The 14,260-nt window shown below is 52.1% G+C and overlaps 1 protein-coding gene across 1 annotated transcript in view; it reads right to left on the bottom strand.

Moving 5' to 3' along the window:
• Window positions 1-14,260, bottom strand: part of CNTNAP2 (contactin associated protein 2) — a 1,160,842-nt gene that overhangs the window by 97,851 nt on the left and 1,048,731 nt on the right. The gene's annotated exons all lie outside the window — the stretch shown is intronic.

Here is a 14,260-nt window from a genome sequence, read left to right as displayed (position 1 = left end):
TGGCTGAAGCTGCTCATAAACCCTACTGATAGATGTGTTTAAGGAAAAGAAAGAGCCCAAGAAACACTCCGCCCTGTCACAGAGCCGTGGAATCCCTGGGAAATGACCAAGCTTCATGACTGGGCTAGTAATGGAGGTGGCTGAGCGTGTTGCATGGTATATACTCCATGAATGGGAAGTGGTGCACTGACTGGGAATCGAACCTGGGGCCACACCAGCCAGGAAGCCTTCTCAGAGCACTCTCTGTCTCTGCCATATGTATTTATGGATCAGCCAATTTGGCTCCAACATTCAGCACTGAGCAGATGCTTATATAAAGGTCAGGTTCAGCTGGGAAAGCACAGGCAAGAAGCCTTAGAAACAGTTTATCACTCCCCGCCTCGCCCACAAATGGAGAAGAGGAAGTGAAGGCCCAGGGAAAGTTAGTGATCTGCCCAAGTTCACAGGCTGGAAGTGGCAGCACTGGCCTTGAACCAATATCAGACTCCAAGGGATGTTCTTTTCCAGAAATGCTTAAGGCTCGAGAAATAACGCATTGAAGAGACAGATCTTTGCTGTGTTTGTACATTATTCCTCCTTCAGAGATGTCAGAAGGTTTCATTTTCGGCTGGCTCAGCAGTTTTAAAATGCAAGGTGTTCCAGGTACTTCCTCCTCTTGTCCCAGGGCCGTGGGTATCACGGTAATGCGATCGGTGCACTTTATCTCCCCCCCGGTCTGTGCATCTGAAACCCAGCAGCACGGATGCAGTTCCAGGAATCAGTGAGCCCACTGGGTGATCTGTGTTGTAGTACACGGAAAGTTTCTCAAAACAGTACCAAGGGAAAAATCGTTTTCGAACAGCCGTCCGCTTTCCCCCAGTCTAATGCTCCACCTACTGGAGAAACATGGGTACTACTTAGAGCATGAAGTGTTTTTAAAAACTGATTTTGTGTTAATAAATTGTATAATTTTTATAAATTTTAGTGAATGAGAGGAGAAGTTCTCATTTCCTGGCTGAAATAGCTTTCCTTTTGAAGGCTTTTACAGCAGGAATGGCCCAAATACTATAACACTTTTTTCAAAGAATCTGGTCAGAAAACACTTAGGACTTCCAGGTTTGTGTTTTGACTTATAAATGAGAATGCAAAAAATGATTATAAAGCATTAAAAATTAAAATGTGAACCAGTTCCACTAATTTTACCTCTAACTTCCTTCTTAGAGATCCAGTATGAACAAAGCTCACGGCTTTTATATACACTTTCATACTTCACATCACTTAAATAACCATCGAATTTAATCATTACACCCAATAGGTGGATTAGTTAATAATTAACATAATTAGCACCAAGTAAATACTATCATATGGCCTATTCTCCTGAGGAGCTGAAGGCAAACACATTTTGCTAAACTGTAAAATGACTTTCCAGGGATAAGGGAAAACAAACTAAATGGACAGAAAAAGATGCGTGAAAAATTAAATCAGAAATGGTCAATGTTGAAAATAGGTATCCATCAACATATATAATGTTGCCCAAATCATACAACGTGACAACAGTTTGTTTGGCTGCCTCTACTCCGATTCTACAGTTACTCTAAACACATACTACCTCAAAAGTTTGTAGTTTATTTATTATTTCTAAAATCCTCACCTGAGAATATATGCTCATTGATTTAAGAGAGGAAGAAGGAGAGAGAGAGAGATGTCAATGTGATGGAGAAACAATTGGCTGCCTCCCGCACACGCCCCAACTGGGGACTGAACAGAGACAGCAGCCTGGGCGTGTGCCCTGACCGGGAATCAAACCCACCACCTTTGGGGTGTATGACGCTCCAACTGAGCCATCTGGCCAGGGCAGAGTTTGTAACGTACATCACTGCTTGTAAAGAAGAACTTACAGAGGTTCACGACAACCATCTTTGTTCTCGGATCTAGGGAAGGAGGTGGAAAAGTGTATCATTGTCGTCAGGTACAGAGGACCTGAGGCTCCGAGAGGTCTGTGTCTAGTCCAAGCCCTCGCAGTCGGTAGGAGATGCTCAGCTCGGAGCACAGCTGCATCACACGATGCTGCGTGCAGGGCCGAGGGCCCTTAGTAAGAAAGCTTTCTCATGTCCTGCAAGGCCAGGGCTCCCGTCACTGGGGCCAGGCCCTGTGTTTCGAATTTTTTAAAAACTGACGCTCTGCTTTCTGTCGTTGTCATTCTTCCGACCTGGGAGCAAACGGTTTTCTAAGTAAACGGTATTCATTGATCGATGGTTCTTCGCCAGGTGACATCTTAAAATACTGAGAGAAAATGTAAAAGCTGTGTGTCGAATCAGATTAAAGCGAAAGGCTTTACGGTTCTGAACCTACTTAATGAAACGGCATTTTTTCATTATTGGCTGGTCTACGTTTATGGTTTTGCTAAAGTCGTGATTGCAAAATGACTCTCAGATGTCATGTGTTTAAACAAATAAAGCAGTCCCAGGTGCTTTTACTTTATTGATCATTTTAATGCACTGGCTTCCGTATTTAAATGAGTTTGAGTTTGTTTCTTTAATGGTCTTTCGATAAAGCTAAGTTGACCTGGTGACTTTTGCAATTGTGACACTAATGGCAGAAAAGATAATAAAAATGAACTCATTTTTGGTGGTTGAAAAGGTTATATTTCTATTGATTTTAACTGTAATATTGTGAAAGTCATTGATACTAGAAAAAGCTCAGCAAAAACGCGCTTCTCATCTCAGAGGCTCTATCGACATGACTTTGCCAGGAGGTTTTGGCGGCAATACCGGGGCTCAGGAGGGAGTCCAGACACTGGTGACACCCGGGCACTGAGGCCACTTCCTTCAGGCTCTGCTCTGGTGAGAGAGAGGGACTGTGTGTGCACAGTCCACACACGACTGGCTGCAGTGAGCGGCCAGCTCCGCTGGCCTGTGGAAGGCAGGACAGCTCAGCCCCCTGAAAACACTGACGGCGTTTTAATGCCGTGTTGGGAGCCTGTTCCGAGAAGCGGAACGAATGTGGGGAGGGAGAACACAGTGGAGGTGGTAAGGGATGGGAACAGAAAAGACTCGAGGTGGTGTAGAGAGAGAAGAGCATTCATGCCTTCCCGTGACCCAGCTGTGGGGGCACACACGTGTGCACGTGTGAAAGTGGTAACACAATAGACGGAGATGATTCTCAGCCCGAAAGCTTGTTAGCTGTACCTCTGGACTCGGGGCCCGCGTCCAAATTGGCTCGGCAAGTCGGTACACGGCTGTGGCACCTCAGTGACACCAGATGCGCTCTTCCCTCGGAGGGACCCAGCTGCCCCATCAGTGCCCCCCGGGAGGTCTAGCAGCCCCCGACATCCCGCCTGCGCTCCCCTGCCAATCTTGGGAAGCAGCAGCTGCTGAAAGCATGTGGGAGAAAGGAGTAAGGACAGAGACTTCCCTCCACGAAGTTGGGTCCTTCTCTTCCTCCCCCTCAATATCATCATCACCGGACTAGCACCTAAGGGCTCTTGAAGGTCAACTCCAGGTCACAGTTTCAATGAATCTGCAAACAACCCCATGAGCACACATTCTACTTTGGCCCATTTCATGGCTGAGGAAACCGAGACAACACCTACGAGGACACACAGCTCCTGAGAGGCTCTGCCCAGAGGCCTGTGGGCCTGCAAAGTCCGAGTGTCCCCACGGGGCCACCCTGAGCCTTGTGCCACTGCAGAACAAGGCAGGCAGGGTGCCTGCAGCAAGTGCACATGGTCAGGGGGCAGGGCACCCGGGGTCGCCTCTGCCTCAGGTCCCCCTCTCCTGCATTTTTACTGCATCACCTCTCATGCACCTTCTGACTCACACGACCCTGTCCGACCCTGTCCCCCTCTGCACCCCGCACCCCCCACCCCCCAGTGCAGGGTGGGTTTCAGAGATGGCCCGGACACTGCAGGCTACCCACGCCTGCCCCTGGGCGCCCGGTGGGGTTTCGCAGAGGTGCCCAGGCTGCAGCTGCAGGGTTGATAGTCCGGGGATCTGACATCATTTTCATGGGGACCTGGAGCTGGGCCAACAGCCCAGGCTCCTTTCCCCTGTCCCTCCTCCCAGCCAAGCCTCTGCTAGTGGCCCTGGGTGACGACTTCAGGAGGGAGGCTTGCTACAGCAGCCACCATCTACTCAGCCACTTTCTTCTGTGACCCCCACTTCCATTTTCTAGTGCCTTTCTTCATCTTCACTTAAAAAAAAAGATTTTAAAATGTATTTTTAGATAAAGGGAGGGAGGGACAGTGAGGAGAAACATCACTGCGTGGTTGCCTCTCATGCGCCCTCTACAGGGGACCTGGCAAACAACCCAGGCATGTGTCCTGACTGGGAGTCAAACCAGCAACCCTTTGGTTTGCAGGCTGGCACTCAATCCACTGAGCTGCACTAGCCAGGGCTTCACCTTCACTCTTGAATTACCAGCTTGGATCCTCTCTTATACCCACAAAGGCTTTTTATTACCGCCTCCTCCAACACGTCGATTGTATCTTCTCATCGCAAACACATCAGGGCAGGGCTAACTGTTAGTTCACCAACTGCTGTGGGAGGGAGGAATGCAGAGCAAACACACCTTAGAAAGTGGAGCGAATCGTGCACTCTGACAGGCATCAAGCATGCGGTGTGTGCCCACGACTCAGCAATGTGAGCCATTCATTTATGCAGCCCCTCGGCCATCACGTCTTGGGGCTCCCCACGGCCAGGGCTGAGGGTCAGAGACGGGAGATGTGCAGGGCTAGGCCAACCTCCCAGGTGTCTTCTTCGGGCACAACGGCAGGCTTCCATTTATGCAAGCACCACCAAGTCCCACCTCCATCACAGCATTTCATATCAGATGCAAATGACCCATGCTTGTAATAACAACCCATGGCTCCTGATCAGGGGAGCGTTTGCAGAAAAACTGCTGCTTTCCCCAGCTTCAGCACTAGTTATGGCTAACGGCCACTAGAGGGCACCTGAACACTACTAGCTCGGGAACCAGCAAGCTACCAGGTCCACCCAAACCTTCCCTCAATCCCAGGGCTGACTCTTCCCACTCTTGAGTAGATTGCAGCGAGTAACCCTCTGGAACCCCCATAAGTATTGAGATCCACTTACTTGTGCAGGGAAGAGATACATTCATGTGGGACAGGAGCCTGCTTTGTCACCTGTGCATGGGAAACAACCTTGTCTGCCTACTGCACTCCAAAATAGCTTTGAGAATTACGATCTCAGAGAGCGATTCCAGTGTTCTGCAGATGGATGTAACAATATAATGCCTTGCAGATTGAACTCTGGTTTTCATGCCAGACAAAATAGAGATCCGGGAACCTTCTCTTCTTTCTTAGAGATGATTTATGTGCTTAATGTGCTTGGAGGAGAAAATGAACTCTCCAACGCCGGGTTTATGAGCTTTGGCTGTGTTCTGGAGCAGGCGAGAGAGACTGACACACGAAACCCGAAACTGGGTCAGGGATTGCATTGCGACTGCTTTCCCACTGAGCCGTAAGGAAGGCACAGTGAAGTAAACACACTTTCTCTGGTGTGGAGGAATGGCGGTCCTGTCTAGCCCTGCGTAATTCATCTGCGGATGAAACTGTTTCAGGAAAGAAATGAAAAACTTGGAAGTGTTGACATACTCATTACGAGTCTTTTTTCTGCTTCCGATCAGATGAGCACAATGGGTGGAACTGGTATTTTCCCCCTTAGCTTCCTCAGTACAATTTTTACGAATTGCAGGAGAGCAAACGTCGAATTCCTGCAGCTAAATGTAAGAGAATGTGGCGATCCCATCCCCACGGAAAACCTTTAGGGAACAGCTCAGACGCTTTGTAAAGTGTTCGCCAATCCCTTCCTCCCCGCCTGCCCCACCCCAAGAAGGTTACCATATTTTGCGGACCATAAAACACACCTAGGTGTTAGAGGAGGAAAATGGAAAAAAAATTTTGAAGCAAAAAATGTGGTAAAATATTTAATAACATAAATAGCATAATATTTCACCAATGTAAACAGAACTCAACAGCAGCATTAATGACCATTATTCCTCCCAAATTGGGGGGTGAAGTGTGTCTTATAGTCCCCAAAATGCAGCAGCTTTGCCTGAGTTTCCTTGGCACAAGGCCACGCTTCAGTTGGGCCTTGGCTCCTGCTTGTGTGGTTGGTGGTTTTTCTGGGGGACCGTGGCTCAAGGAGGCAGCTGCCACGCTGCCCGCTGTGAAGAGACTGGGAGCCGAGGGCTCGCTCTGTGGCTTGACCCTCAAGTCAGTGATGGAGCAGGAGCCTTCGTCCTGAAGGCCGTGCCAGTAAGTTGGTTGGTGGTCTCTCTCTCTCTCTCTCCATTTTTGCTTTTAGGAAAGAGAAGGGCATTGGGAAGGAAGGAAGGGAGGGAAGTAGCATTTATAAGCAGATAAACATCTCTACTGCACGTTTTCCTGAGTATTTTCACTCAGCCCCCACGCAAACCTCACTGAAGTAGGCGGCCTTGTTCCTAGTTCACAAGTCAGGAAGTGGAGAGTTCGGTGCCTTGCCCGGACTCGGAGCTACGGAGCGGGAGTGCCTGTTGGAAAGGGCCCCGTGTCATTCTCGGTTTAGTGGCAGCCTCTGAGCTTCCCCGTCCACATGCACGGGGCCTCTGTGCGGACTCAGACCACCCTGGAAGGAGGTCTCGCCCTGCGAGCTACGGCCCATGGCCAGCCCAAACAGTTCATACTTCCTCCTGCTACAGCCCCTCCCTAGGGTCTGCACGTGGAGAGGGAGACCACCCTGATACGTCTCTTCTGGAGGAGAGCTGGGTGGACTGGGCTTCTGCCATCTGGAGAAGTGGATGTGGAGTGTGTGCACATCTCTTCTCTCCTCCCAGAACATCAGCACCTTCGGCGTAAAAGACACACCTTGGTCACAGCTCCTGCCCCACCCACCGCCACTGCCCACCTGGGTCTCTTGCACACAGGGGATACCCAGAACACATGGCCCTCTTCACACTGCGTTCGAATGACGTTGCGCTCAGTGGTACTTCCCATCAGTGAGCAGCCGCGTGGGATGGTGCTGAGCACCACCTAAGCTCAGCCGCGCCAGGCTTTGGGAATGGTTGCTGCTTGCAGTTTTCCCGCCGTGTGGGGGGTTGGGTGGGGGCCATGGGTAAGAGCTGATGTCAGTGAGCTGTCACGGCGGTACCCATGTGGTTTTTTAGCGATACCCGTGCGGTTTCAAATTAAGAAAAGTGCACTGTTAACGGAACCCTCTTGAGCACATTTAGCTTTCTTCAGTGGGATCGTCCTCAGCTCCCCACTGAACACCCAGAAATTGTTTCTTTAAGTGCAGGGTGCCCACCCCGCTAAGTGCAGAGATGGCCTCAGTGTAAAGCTATAGGTTGGTTTGCAGGTGCTGGCAGGGGCAGGTATCCTAGGAACTGATGGTTGTGTATCCTGTTTTCCCTTTTTGGGAAACGCCACCCAACAGTCCTACTCTCTGTTCAGAATTAAACAAGGAAAACTCACTACAATACCCTTCTGAGGGCCGCAGACCGACAGACCAACCTAAACCCAAATGACAAAAAGCCAATGAAGTTACGAGGTCTTCAGTGTGTATCTCAACTAGGAACGGGCTTCTCTGGATGCAGGGAAATACTGAAAACAAACTCCAGTTAGCACGCAGACCAAGTTGGTGGGCGAGTTTCCAATTTTACATCCTCTGGCTTCTCTCCCCAGGTGTCTCCTGTGGAATGAGGGCAGTGGAATGACAGAAGAAACCAGTGCCACACTGACCCACGCCCTCCACGGAATTAAACACAGTGAGTCGGTCTGCTGTTAAAGCGGACGGGGAAGTAGTACTACGCTCGCTCAGAACCCCAACGGAGACCGGGTGAATGGCTCAGTGTGTTTCCGGAGGTAAGACAGTGGAGACTTTAAGGGCTCATCGTTATTCCAGATCCCCCCTCCCTCCTCCTGTCAGGCTCCTAGTGCACAACCGAGGCTGTGACTTCCTCACCGGAGGAGAGACACACCGAATGAACCAAAGGGAAGACGTTACAGTCAAATGTAATTTCAAGAAAACGGCCCGAGGCTAGTGAGGTCAACGTTCTTTATTTGTTCTGACAACCCCAAAAAGAGGTAATGCTTCCAAACCGTGTTACTTTCTCTAATAAAGGCTCGAATAACCTCTGATATTAAAATGTTCAGGAGTGTTTACAACTGTACACTTTTTCTTCATTGTTCTTTATTGGCAGAAAGTCGAAAAGTAATAAAGGCACACGCGGCTTAAAATAATTCACCTGCACATCGGCGTCTGGCTTTGGCCCGACTCCCCGTTCATTACTAGAGGGGGAGGGTGTGCGAAGGCGAGGACGGGGCCTCGTTCAGCCCCCGAGGGACGTGGCACAGGGCTGTCTGTGCCCCGGGAAAACCTGGCCCTGAAGTCGGACTTCTTCGCTCTTTTCACTTACAAAAGTTACGATTTTATGACACCCACCAAACGCCACTGGGCCACTTCTTTAACAAACGTGTTTTCCCCTCTGGTACACTAGGGTTTTTTTTCCTAAGGAGATTATCACGTAATTTGGAATTTCAAAAACGAATATAATTGCTCACAAATTGTTGAAGGTTACCTCTCTTGTTTAGCACAAACACTGTTCATGGTCTGTTTTAAAGGCTCCACAATATTAGTTTCGTAAGACAGAGGTACTACTGTATATACTTTTATATGGTTTTTAGTTTTTACATGACGATCCATTGCAGGAAAGGGTTCAGAACAGGCCTCCCCAAGACGGGCTCCTTGGTCATGGGGATTATTCTGAGCTGAAGGCAGGGGTCCTGCAGGCTCAGGAGGAAGCCCTGCCCCTCTCCTGACGATCTGGAAGACTCTACACGGGGGCCTTGCCCGTAAGAGTTACTATTACCAGAGAGGAGCTTTTCTGACCCATCTGCGTGGCAGGGTGAGTATCTCCCTACAGAACACCTCTCCTCCTTGGGCCGAGAAGGCCCCTCCCTTCTGAAGCCGCAGGCCCCGACCTTACACCTCAGCTCAGGTGCCATTTACACCTCACGCCAACTCTCTTTCTGAACCTCTCAGACGCAGGGGTCTCTCTCATGTGTGTAGGGTCCCAGAACGTGTGCAATTAAATCCAGTTATCTCCCCTGGCTCATCTGTCTCCTAATGGGTTTAATGACTAGCCCAGCTGGCGGGACCTCGAAGGGCAGAGCCCAAAACCTTCCTCCCCATGGTAGAAATCACGCCGAGTCAGCCCCCCGACTTGGTCCCTGATCAGGCAGAGGGACTGGCCCGTGGGAGGATGGGCGCTTCATCGCGTCGCCCCGCTGAGGGCCAGCGTTTCCAGTCTGGGCATGGGAGTCGGGAAGACGGGGGTGCGAGCCTCAGTGCCGCCCCCAGCTGAGCCCGCACTGTCTCTGTGGTGTCGGGTTCGCGGGGTGGGTGAGTTACGTGGGGCGCAGCCTGAGACGCGCTAGGAAAAGGAGGGGCCGGTCCCCAGCGCCCTCCGGAAGGCTGCCGCTCCCCCCTGCTGCCGTTATTCACACTGTTCGGGCCCTAGTGGGGTTCCTCCTTACTGGGCTCAGATGGAAGTCCTGGCCTCTTTCCTAATATTCTTGAGAAAGGTTACATTGACTAACCTTTACGAGCAGATGCAACGATTTTTAAAAGCTGGTCTATGAACTTCCTTTGCTAAACTGGCTTTTAACCTGCCTGTGTCCCCTTCTGCTGCAGGTGGCACTTTCTGAGCCGCGGAGAAGTCTGTCCCTCCAACTTGCAGGCTGCTCTCTCCTCCCGCCCCTCTCAGAACACAGCGCCCGTCCCAACAGGTCTTCAGACAGGTGTGTGGGGCACTGTCCCCTCTCAGAACACAGCGCCCGTCCCAACAGTTCTTCAGACAGGTGTGTGGGGCACTGTCCCCTCTCAGAACACAGCGCCCGTCCCAACAGTTCTTCAGACAGGTGTGTGGGGCACTGTCCCCTCTCAGAACACAGCGCCCGTCCCAACAGTTCTTCAGACAGGTGTGTGGGGCACTGTCCCCGCCGCTGCCCCCATCCACTCCACACGGAACGCTGGCTCTCCTGAGGACATCCTTTTAGACAGACCTCTTCAGAGTTTCCAGAGTTTATCAGGCAGAACAGCTGGGGCGAGCCTGGCGCCCCTGATGCTTGTAGGGCCAAGGGCGTGAGCGATGACCAGCCACGGGAGACGGGTCTGTCTCCGAGGGCACTGGGACCGTGTCGCCTGGGCTTCCTTTCTCTGTCTCCTCAGCTCTCTCATGGGCCTGAGAGCACTGGCTTCTCCCGACTCAGAAAGTCTTCTGAGTCCTATACAACACGATTCTGTTTTTAAAAAGATATTAGTTATTTAGTTTTAGAGAGGGGAAGGGAGGGCGAAAGAGAGGGAGAGAAACATCCGTGTGTGGTTGCCTCTCCTGCGTCCCCTACTGGACACCTGGCCCACAACCCAGGCATGTGCCTGGCTGGGAATTGAACCAGTGACCCCTTGGTTCACAGGTCGGCACTCAGTCCACTGAGCCACACCAGCCAGGGCAATATAAGAGGACTCTTAAGTCCCATCCAGAGCACCGAGCTGCTGCCCTGGACGGAGGAGGTTTCTGGGAATGCCTGACAACCCACAGGGAGAGAGGTGTTGGTGGGCCCTGCCCGTCAAAGGTTCCTGTTGTTAACGTGCTTCTCAATGAGCCCACAATTGAGTGACTTTTCCATTCACTGCCAATATAGCTCCTCCAACAATTCATCATCGTCATCGTTGTTGCTGTTTATATTTACTACTTATTTTTGACCAACAGAAAGCCGTACGCAATCATCACCGCAGTCTACGCTACCGACCCACCCACTCCCCAATACAATCTCTTCCTGCCCTTTACTTATTACATTGTCACTGGACACCAAGGCCTGCCCTAAGATCCCCCCTGAGCGCGCGTTTGGTGCCCACACGGTGCTGTTAGCTGCAGCACAGTGCTGCACAGGTCGCCCCGGGACCCACGCAGCTCGTGCAGCCCAAGCTCTGTCCCCCGGACGAACAGTCACATTTCCTCCTGGCCCCAGCCCCTACCAACCACCGTCCCACTCTCTGCCTCTGACTGTCTCATATTCATTACATATGTGAGATCACACACGTGGTATCTGTCCCACCAACAATTTTGACAAAACTCTGCATGAGCCCCAGACCATGGATTTGACAGCACCCTGCACCCGCGCAGGACCACGCACCCTGGGATGTCTCCTACTCAGACTCAGTATTCCCCCAGGGAACACTTGTCACGGCGCCTTCCTCAACTCGTGGGGTAGAAGGAGGGTCCTCACGCTGCCGCACCTTTGTTTAGCGCTGTGTTCTCCTTCGAAACACCCGTCCCCACCCCTCCTGCTTCTCCATCACAAGGGGGCGGGGCAGGGGTGTGTGGGCCTTCCACCATCCCCCCCCCCCGCCCCCGCCCCTNCCCCCCCCCCCCCGCCATCAGCATCCTACCCTTTCTCCCAGACCTTGCGGTTACAGCTCTGAGCCGCTACCTCTGTTACTCTATTTCTCACTCTTTATCAGCGTATTTATGTGCTGCGCACACTGCCCCAACTTCAGGGACCGTGTCACTGTGTGAAGGATGCTTGTCCTCCAACTAACAATACTCGTGTTGAACTGGTCCATGGGCAGGAAGAAATGTAATTATCTGCATTAAGCCTCTGAGCATTATTTTTTTGTGACAACAGCTAATCAGCCCCGTGTGATACAGACATCCGTGCCTTGCAGAGGATGGCTGCCAAAGCAGAGACATCTGTGATGGGGCGGTGTGGGGTGCAGACACAGGGGTGAGGGGATGGAGAGGCGAATGGCCGTGGCGTGGGGTAAGAGATGTGGTTAAACGGTCACCTCACATAACCCAGAGGGCAGACTGAGTGCCTGCGACCCACAGCTTCAGGGGGAGGGAGCTCTGGGACAGCAGGATGGTCGCAGGGGTCGGCTGCTCCCCGCTGCTTCTGTCAAGGGGGATAGGACTTCGGAGAAGAGATGGCTGGTTTCCAAACGTCGGGGAGAGGGACTGGCGAAAAGACCAAAAAACTCTGGGCCTTAACTGCAGAGTGAGAAATAAAATGGCCAGAGTCTCTGACCAACAAAGGTTTCTCGGTTCAGCAAGCCAACTCAGCCCCATGGGCAGCATCAAAACGGAGGGTCTTTCCTTTTTGCCCCAGCCCCTTGTTTCGGATGGCCTCCTGGCAGCCACCGTGACCTTGACAGAGAGGCTTGGGCACTCAGCAGCGAATGATGACGAGGGTCCACGATTCACGTCTGGGAAGGAAGGTGGGGCGTAGCTACATGGACCGACGGCAGCAGGTAGACCAGAGGCCAACCTGGGCCTTGAGGAGTGATACAGGCAAAGAAACCAGAAACAGGGCTGGNTTGTGACAACAGCTAATCAGCCCCGTGTGATACAGACATCCGTGCCTTGCAGAGGATGGCTGCCAAAGCAGAGACATCTGTGATGGGGCGGCGTGGGGTGCAGACACAGGGGTGAGGGGATGGAGAGGCGAATGGCCGTGGCGTGGGGTAAGAGATGTGGTAAAATGGTCACCTCACATAACCCGGAAGGCAGACTGAGTGCCTGCGACCCACAGCTTCAGGGGGAGGGAGCTCTGGGACATCAGGATGGTCGCGGGGGTCGTCTGCTCCCCGCTGCTTCTGTCAAGGGGAATAGGACTTCGGAGAAGAGATGGCTGGTTTCCAAACGTCGGGGAGAGGGACTGGCGAAAAGACCAAAAAAACTCTGAGCCTTAACTGCAGAGTGAGAAATAAAATGGCCAGAGTCTCTGACCAACAAAGGTTTCTCAGTTCAACAAGCCAACTCGGCCCCGTGGGCAGCATCAAAACGGAGGGTCTTTCCTTTTTGCCCCAGCCCCTTGTTTCGGATGGCCTCCTGGCAGCCACCGTGACCTTGACAGAGAGGCTTGGGCACTCAGCAGCGAATGATGACGAGGGTCCACGATTCACGTCTGGGAAGGAAGGTGGGGCGTAGCTACATGGACCGACGGCAGCAGGTAGACCAGAGGCCAACCTGGGCCTTGAGGAGTGATACAGGCAAAGAAACCAGAAACAGGGCTGGTCTACAGAAGGCCCGAGGGTGGAAAACGCCCACAGGAGAGGGGCCCTCGGGATTGCACAGCCTCACGAAGGCACTGTCCCTAGCACACCACCCAGCAGTGGCCGGGGCAGGTTTTGGACAAAGAAGGGGCTCCCAGAGGACAGAGCCGTGGAGAGCCAGGCCAGTAATGACCAGGAGTTCAGCCAGATCGGGGCACCGAGCCACTGGGGGACGGGCGTGGTGGCTATGGTGCGCCCTCAGAGCACCCGCCCACCATGGTTTCACTGCTGCTGGAGACCACAGGACTTTGCTTGTCTGCCACAAGGCCGACTTCACTGGGGGAGCCGCCGAGACTGCAGGGTAGGGCGTCGCCATCATTGCTGTTGGTGCACTTCTCTGAACACGTCTGGGTGCACACTCAAACACGCTCAGTTAGCCACTGACACAGCTATTTCTCCACACTCTGTTGCAATTCTGATTACTGTCTTTAGGGACAGAAGCCAATAAATTTTTTGAACGTGTTTAAAAAATTCCCCATGAGAATAGCTGAAGCTATGGTCTGCGTGGTATCGGAAATTGGGAAGCTCACCATCGTCTGTTCCCGAGGTCTGGGAGTTGTTTCTGCAGAAAGCAAGTCCGTGCTTTGCGGGCAGGAGCTCCGCTAGCTTCTTCTTGGTGACGGCGGGATGGCCTCCAGTCTGACGAAGCCCAAACGATGCTTCCTTACCATGTGTTCATTTGAACTTCAGAGATTGTGGTTCTGAGTGTTCGTCCCCGAGAACGTGTCCCTGAACCCTCCGCCGTCTAACTTCCGCCGAGCCCCACAGGTGGTTCGGAGGTGGTTAGACAGGTGGTTCGGAGAACACACAGAGCGCTCATGTTTCTGAGGTGGCCTTATCCTTGGACCAGGCTGAGGCTTTACCATTTCGGCCCCTTGTCCTTCATCCGCCGGTCCTCCTGTCCCCCCTCCCTGTGGAATTTTTTTGGCTGGAATCCATTTTTAAGTTATGTCTGGCTCTCCCAAGGAGGTGCCGCTTCAAAACATGTCACACAAAAATGATTCCTGTGAAAACCTTTGTTGCAGAAATGCTGAAGACAGTATCCATGGCCTTTTTCAGGATCGCTGTGTGGCCAGGAAGACAGAGGGCCTCAGCGATCACTGCATTTTACAAAGATATGAAGAAACAGAGCAAAACGCCAAAATTTGTAATTTTGGAGTGATGCCTAC

Source organism: Sturnira hondurensis, unplaced genomic scaffold (genome assembly GCF_014824575.4).
Source record: "Sturnira hondurensis isolate 20B ecotype Veracruz unplaced genomic scaffold, ASM1482457v3 Scaffold0022464, whole genome shotgun sequence".
In the NCBI taxonomy this organism is placed as follows: Eukaryota; Metazoa; Chordata; class Mammalia; order Chiroptera; family Phyllostomidae; genus Sturnira; species Sturnira hondurensis.
Note: the sequence above shows the minus strand (reverse complement) of the source record. Positions and strands in the feature narration are given on the sequence as shown.